Source organism: Mesoplodon bidens (assembly GCF_964165515.1).
Source record: "Mesoplodon bidens genome assembly, chromosome: 6".
NCBI lineage: Eukaryota > Metazoa > Chordata > Mammalia > Artiodactyla > Ziphiidae > Mesoplodon > Mesoplodon bidens.
Window position 1 is genome coordinate 23,312,509 of NC_138162.1, and position 6,000 is coordinate 23,318,508.

At 44.2% G+C, this 6,000-nt stretch overlaps 1 protein-coding gene across 5 annotated transcripts in view; it reads right to left on the minus strand.

Moving 5' to 3' along the window:
* FBXO10 (F-box protein 10) overlaps positions 1-2,625 on the minus strand; it is a 77,639-nt gene extending 75,014 nt beyond the window's left edge. For 3 of the 5 annotated variants that reach the window (XM_081238402.1, XM_081238401.1, XM_081238400.1), the window contains exon 1: positions 2,523-2,589. The gene's annotated coding sequence lies outside the window, so the exon portion shown is untranslated. Of the gene's footprint in view, positions 1-2,522 lie in introns of all 5 variants that reach the window. The other 2 variants (XM_081238404.1, XM_081238403.1) reach the window with 1 other exon arrangement.
* Between the last annotated feature and the right edge of the window lie 3,375 nt (positions 2,626-6,000).

Consider the following 6,000-nt stretch of genomic DNA (forward strand, 5'->3'; position numbering starts at 1 on the left):
GACTTGGGAGGTTATTTGGAAAAATAAAGAAATATGTGACTGCTTAGAACCCAACTGGTGAAATGAAACGCACAGGTTAAACATCCAAAATGAAACAGACAAAATCTTAACCAAATGTCTCTGCTTATCTACCTTCATGTACACAATATCATGTGTATGAGTAGGAAACTAATACATCACTAAGCTAACAGAAAGAGTGAAGAGAGAAATAAGGAAACATCTCAGACAAAGCCCATGATAGGTGACTTAAGAGAAGGTTCATTCATTAAGGCAAACTGAAAGAACAATATGCTTCTTGTACTGTCTATTATTACTATGTGAATGACATATGTAAAAGGAACTTGTTTCTTTTACATCTTCCCTGAAAAGCTTCTTAATGTGATGTCTTCTTGGTTGCCCAAGACAGGATCCTTCCCACCTGTGAAAGCTCTTGCTGGCTTGCAATCTACATCTTTATCAGACCCCCACTGATTTGCCCCTTGCATGTGGTAATGCCTTTGGATTATCCCTCCAAATGTTCTGAGATACCTAAACCAGGGTCTATACATGTTTTTATCTCTGTTTCTACTTATTCCCACTCCTCTTGGCCCTGCCACTGATGCACGATTGTTAAAGGAAACAGGTGGGGAGGGAGGAAAGAATAGTATGACTGCACTGTAACTGAAAAAAAAAACAGAGCACCACCACCAGAAAACAAACCCATAGGGAACTGCGGACTTCTTGACCATGTATTACTTAACAGCTACTTGTGCTATCATAAAAATACAATTCATCTGATAACCATGGAAACCAAAATGAAGGCACTGTGGTGAGGGTGGCTCTTTTCAGAAATCTAAAAACAGTAAGAGGCCTGAAATCAGAAAAAGAAATCCAAGCGCTGCAGGCCAGAGGAAATCCTTTACTAAAAGCCCTGACAAAGCAGCATTTTCTCCAGTCTCTAAAATCTCACCAGGCTTCAACAAGGGCTCTGGGACTGCTGTGACTGATCATGAAACAATTCAGGCCTCTCTGTGTGCTTCTCTGTCCCTTGGGGCCAGCTGCTATGAAGAAGGCTCACTGGGAGCTGGAACTTATTACTTTAAATTGTACCAAAAACCAGCAGAGGAATGTGTGTGTGTGTATTTCCTCTCCAGCTCCTAGCAGGTATACAAGCACAAAGTGCTCCATAAATACCTGTTGAATAAATGAAGAATCAGGCTAGAACTCACCGAAAGCAAAGCATCTGGTAAACAGTGTGTGTTCTTTCCACCACCCAGTGCCAACATTCTGTTGGGTCCTGAGAAAATCAAAGTCCTGTCCTCAATTCTGGGTCCAGTTTCCCCATTTGCCTAAGGAGACAGCTGGATTAGATGGTTTCTCAGGCATCTTCCAGCTCTGACAGTCAATCACTGTATTGTGCTTTTTTTGGTGGCAGCACATGCCTGGCACTTTTCTTTCCCCTCAGAGGGAATCTGATACCCGTCTGCTCCAGTAATGTTCCCATCCTGCCTGACTCATTTGGTAGAAACAATGGGTTCACATGCCAATTGTAAATGAGAAGGCAAAGGGGGCCCAGACAGAAAAAAGGGGAAAGGGTTCCACTTGGCCCCTTTCTTAAGAAATCAAAACAGCATTCTTTTTAGGACTAAATATACAGAAACGGATGTGTGATTATTCTAAACATCCCTCACGTGAATGTCTCTCTAGCTTATTAATTTAATACTTGTACTAACAGCACTGATTACTGAGCATTTCTCTGCCAGACACTGTGCTAAGTCCTATTACACTCAACCCTCACAACAATCTCATGAGCTGTTAAGGTTATTATCTTCTTTTAACAGATGAGGGTTCTATCTGGCTCGAGAACGCACAGTAAGTGGCAAAACTAGGATCTGAACCCAGGTGTAACTGACTCCTGAGTTCTGGCTCTTCAAATGGCTTTTCCATCTGTTCTTCACTGCAGTCCTGTGAGCAAGGGAGGTCAGGGGTTATCACCTTTACTTTAAAAATGGAGAAACTGAGTCTCGGGAGAGGCTTGCGATTTGCACAAAATACAGAAGACACTTAAAAAGGTGCCCGGCCTCAGACACTCGCTCCTGCGTTCCTAGGTGAGGGTTCTTCCCATCTCGAGTCTGCTCCTTCCTCTTCCACTTTCACTAACACACTCGCGAAACCTCAAGGCTGAAGGCAACCGCAGAGATACACCTTCCCGGCCCGGTCGTTTCACAGGAGGGGAAACCAAGGCACAGCTGTTCTCCGGCGCAGCTGAGCCTCCAGGTGCCAGCAGAGAGCGGGAGCGCGGGGCCCAGGGCGGCCTGAGGGCACCCTTCCCGGTCCCGCCGGGGCCAGGTGCTCAGGCTCCGGCAGGGCCGAACCGGGCGTCTTCGGCCGGGTGCCTCACAAAGCGCCCCAGGTCGCCGCGAGGCAGCCCCCGGCCGCCCGCGCCCCCTCCCGCGGGCCGCTCCCCGCTCCGGGGCCGGGGCATCCCGGGGACGCGGGCAGAACCACTTTGCCCGCAGCCTCCGCGGGCTATCCCCCCTTACCTCGCCGGGAGCTCTCCGGGACACTCGCCCACAGAAGTGCCGGCCGCGGGCGTCGAAGCCGCAGCGAAGACGGCGGCGCGCGGCCACGGGCTGCCGGTCACGGGCTGCCGGTCACGCCTTGAGCCCCGCCCGGGGGCGGTATTTGCTGGGCCACTGCGAGGCGGCGCTGTCACGTGACGCGCAGGGCGGGGCATGCCGGGAGCGGCGGTCGCGCGGCAGGGCTGGGCTTCCGGACCACCGCCGCGGAAACGAACCCTGCGGAGTCTGCGCAGGGGCGTCGGATTAGTCTTCAGGTGCTGCGAGGTCGAGTTTGCGGAAGGACAATTAAGGCTTGTACTGCGTGGCCCCACTGGGGCAGAAATAGAATCACTGGGTGGAAATTGCAGGGAGGCAGCTGGGGTCGATATAAAGAAGATTCTTCCAATCACCAGTTATCTTATCAGTGTAATGGGATGTTCCAGGAGGTAGTGAGCAGCTTTGTAGGTGTGCACATTGGGGCTGGGTTCATGCATTCAACAAACTGACCGCTGGCTATGGTCCAAACAATATGCTGGGAGTATATATTAAATAATTTTATGTATAGCACAGTACCTGTCACATAGTAAATGTTATCTAAGTGTTGTTGTTGCTGCTGTTATTATTATGGGCACAGAGGTGAACGATGATATGGTTTCTGTCCTCAGTTTTTGATTGGAGAAGGTAGACATTAATCAGATAGCACTTAAAAAAATATGTATTTTAATTTGTGGTAAGTGCATTGAAGGAACCCAGATTTAAAACTAGGGGGCAAGGGAGGGTGGTCAGGGAAGACTTCTCAGAGAAAGGTAAGGAGTTAGCCAGCTGGAAGAGAGGCAGGGAAAGCCTGTGTGAAAGCTCTTGGGTGGGGTGGGGCAGAGGAGAGAACGTTGCTCTTTGGGTAAATGGAAGATGTCCAGTTTGTCTGAAGCTTATTGTGTTGACAGAGAACAGTGTAAGTGAAATTAAAGGCAGGTAGGGACCAGATCATGCAACATTTAGGTCACAATAAGGATTTTAAATTTTATATAAAAGGAAGCCATTGAAAGGGTGGAGGGTGTAAGTGATTTGACACCTTTTTTTTCTTTTTAAAGTATGATATTTCGAAAACAAAAATCGGAAAAAAAAGTATGCCAGCTACTATGTGGAGAACAGACAGAAGAAAGAGTGGGAGCAAGTAGATTGGTTAAGACTTGGACTGGAGTAATGGTAGTGATGGTAGGTAGTGAAGATGGAGAGAAATAGATTTGAGATATTTTTTTGAGGTAGTCAACCTGGCTTGATGTGGGAAATTAGGGGGATTCCCCAGTGTTCTAGCTTAACCTCCTGACTGGGCCCATGAAAGTGCTATTTAGTGAACTATTGTAAGGGGAACATATTGGGGAGGAGGGTGGAAGATCAAGAACTCAGTGTTTGACTTGTTAAATTTTAAATGCCTGTGTGCCATCCAAATGAAGAGATCAAAACGCATTTGGATACAGACCTTTGGATTTTAGAAGCGAATGTTAAGCCTCAGAAATCTAACTTAAGAATGCTGTGAAAAAGAAATCATTGCACCAGATTGAGGTTTGTAATAGCTGATCTCTGTGATCCCATTAACCTATCTCAGTCTTAGTTCTACAGAATGTATTCTATAAAAATATATTACATCTATTATTACCATATGATGAATTTAGTATTATTACTAAACTCAGGTGAGGCCCAAGTTACTATGCAGCTTCTCTTTTATAAATGGAAAAAAACACAAACACACACCCTAAGGCCAACAATTTATTTTAAGCAAAGACAAAGCTGTACACACAGTAGCTAGATACAAATAGACCACTCTGACTTACATCAGATCAGATGAGAACAGGGGAGCTTCACGCTACAATGAGCATGATGAGTTATCTCATTATGTATGACTGGCAAAGCTATAACATGTTTAATCCTTTGAAGAGTGTCCCATTGTATGAAACTGGTAGTCTAGATGTCTGTCAAAAAGCAATCAAAAGCCTGAGTTTCCAGATTTGTGTCAGCCAACATTATTGTTTTGGCATTTGTATAAAACAGCTAAGCCTTTCAAGGGAGTACAAGAGTACAACAGCCACTTTCTGTAAGAGCATGCTGTCTGTCTTTCTCATTAGTGGTGCAAACATCACTTGTCACATAGAAAATGTGTTTTTAAATATAAGTGCTTAACTATAAGAACATCATCTGTAAACCACAGTTGAATCCCCTCTTCTTTCTGCCTTCATCTCACCTGTGCTTTCCTCTATCCTACCATTTGATATCTACTGATTTCTCTCCTCCATTAGACTGGAGAGGACCTGCTCATCTTTGCATTCTGATACATAGTTGGTATTTATTATAAAAAGAGTAAGTACACATACAGCATCTCCTCAGTCATGTGAACTTTACTTACCTTGTTTTATGGAAAAGGGAGGCTCAGAGTGATTTGCCCAGGGTCAACACAGTAGACATCTGTCATTCCTTTTTGGTTGTCCCATACCTGAACTCCCTTCCCACATTTGGGAATTCCCCATCTTATGAGAGCTTGTTGGGAATCAGAGCATGCCTTTCACTATAGAAGCTGAAATTGATTTTTTTTTCTCTACTTCTCCACATGACCCTGACACTACAAATTAAATATTCCTCGGACTTTGAATTGGGAGCCAGAGACACAGCAAATTTGTATCTTGGAGTAATTCTCTTTGGTGACCATGGCAAATGCAGCAAGATGAAGTTCTTTGAGCAATACTGGCTGCTATCATAGTCCAGGGAGCTGTGGCCTTGGTAATAAGCAGTGGCATCTAATCTTCAGCAGAGATGGTGTCCTCACTGTACCAGTTGTATGGAGTGAGCAGGTGACAAAGGGTGATATTCCAGTTGCCTAGTCTCCAGGCCTCCTGGTGATGCTAAACTACCTATAATCCTTTTAATGAATTACTTTGCTCCTTAAATCTACTAAAACTGGATTTTGGTGTTTACAAGTTAAAAATCTGACTCATATAGTCACATAACTAATAGCAGAGCTGAGGACTTTGAACTAATTCTAGTGTTCCTTCCTAACATAAATCTGTATTCTCCAACAACCCACATTTTCTACATTACATATCGATGTCTCTAAATCACCCTTTGTTCACCAAATTTGTCTTTTTTTTTTCTTTTTTTTTATAAAATTAATTTACTAGAAATTCATTTGGGATGTTAGACATGCTTAAGGTAGAAGTTTCATAAAGTTGTCTATCAATGATGCCAAGGTGTTATCTAGAACAACATCTCCTATGAGATCAGGGTTGAGAGAAAGGTATTTTCTTTATGAATTTACCAGGGTCCAAGTACAGCCCTTACCTTTCTAAACTAGATTCTTATTTGTCAGATGTCTGAGCATTATGCCATTTCTCACACAATATGCAAGCTTGTGAGAACAATGTGTAAATTGAAATGGTAACTTATTAATTTATTATGAGAATACTCCTGT